This window comes from Lottia gigantea, assembly GCF_000327385.1.
Source record: "Lottia gigantea unplaced genomic scaffold LOTGIsca_146, whole genome shotgun sequence".
In the NCBI taxonomy this organism is placed as follows: domain Eukaryota; kingdom Metazoa; phylum Mollusca; class Gastropoda; family Lottiidae; genus Lottia; species Lottia gigantea.
Window position 1 is genome coordinate 374,556 of NW_008707735.1, and position 1,603 is coordinate 376,158.

The following is a 1,603-nucleotide window of genomic DNA, read 5'->3' on the forward strand; positions in this document are numbered from 1 at the left end:
TCAGTCAGTCAGTCAGTCAGTCAGTCAGTCAGTCAGTCAGTCAGTCATTCATTCATTCATTCATTCATTCATTCATTCATTCATTTATTCTTTTCATTCTTTCTTTCTTTCATTTATTAATATTTTCAATTTTATCATTGAAGTCTAACAAAAACATCCTGAAAACTTGTTTATCAATTTAGATCAACATTCAAGTTGAAAAGATAACAATATTTAAATCTAACCTAGTCAACATCCATCAAAGCCGTAATCATCCATTTTCTTCATTTATTTAAATCTTACCCAGAAATTCTTAATATCAAAATTTAAAAAAAAATATGGAATAAGAAAATTTCTTTGTGATCTGTACTCCTCACTTCTATATTTAAAATTTCAAGACTCACGCACAAAAAAAAATTGTAATTAGAAAAAAATTAACAAAAGATATCTTACCGGTGAGCGTCTTTTTAACGTGAAATTTTTCCACAAGAGCAGACGTAGCTGGTGGAAGAAGGCCATGTTTTAATCATTAATAGATTCACGATCTGTTTTTTTAATTTCCTTTGTTCGGAAAAACTAATCCTTAGGAAGACATGGAGTATTCACTGGTATGGTAATATAATGATATTTCACAACTATCTTCACAGTCTGTTGTGGCAAATCTCCTTCATTTTCTGGCTAATCCTGTATTTTCTTATTGATATCTTTTTTATCTTTTTAGTTAATTCTAAAAAAAAGACAAAAATATAGATATAGGCAACACTTGATGTTTGTATTTTACTCAAAATTGTTAGTGGCATATTTCATATACATTAAGTTTGTATTTTACTCAAAATTGTTAGTGGCATATTTCATATACATTAAGTTTGTATTTGAATTAAAAATTGTTAAAACATTAACAAACTCTGTTTAAATTTTAACATTATCTTGTGATGTTCCAGAATTATGCAGTTGCAGTTTTGATTAGAGTTTTTCTTAGAAATTGTTATCTATAAGTATAAGTGTTCAGGAAATATAATTTGAAATATTCATGCATGCATTCCAATCTTGCTAAAGGGGAACAAACAAGACAACGAGACAATTCCAATGCACAAAGCCTTCAAAGCAACGCTATAGGCCTAGTCTTTAAGTTACATAATTTATAATATATAAGAAAGGTCGAGAACTGTATCATCACCATTCACCATCATTGAATAATTGAATGGCAGTGCACAAATTTATGAAAAAAATAACACATTTACACACAAAGAATTCCACAAAAACAGCTGTCCAAATTTCAAAACTATCTCAGTAATGGATGCATGAATATGTTGGCAAGGACACAAACCTTTCAAAAATTGCTGAAGCTATTCCCAAGACTGAAGAAAATATAACTGTAAAATGCTGAAAGCCTTCTGTCGACATATTGTTATTCTCACGTTCTCCATGATTGGTAAATCACGTGATAAAATACTCGTCAATGATTGGTGGAGAAGAAAATCTATAAATAGTATCATTAAGTCACGTGGTTTTGTTTACTTCATCAGCTGTGTTGATCTAAAAATAGATTCTTACGTCATACTGGGATATCCTTTGTTTTTTGATGATCTGTGAATTACGGTGTCTGTAATATACCCCTTGCCTT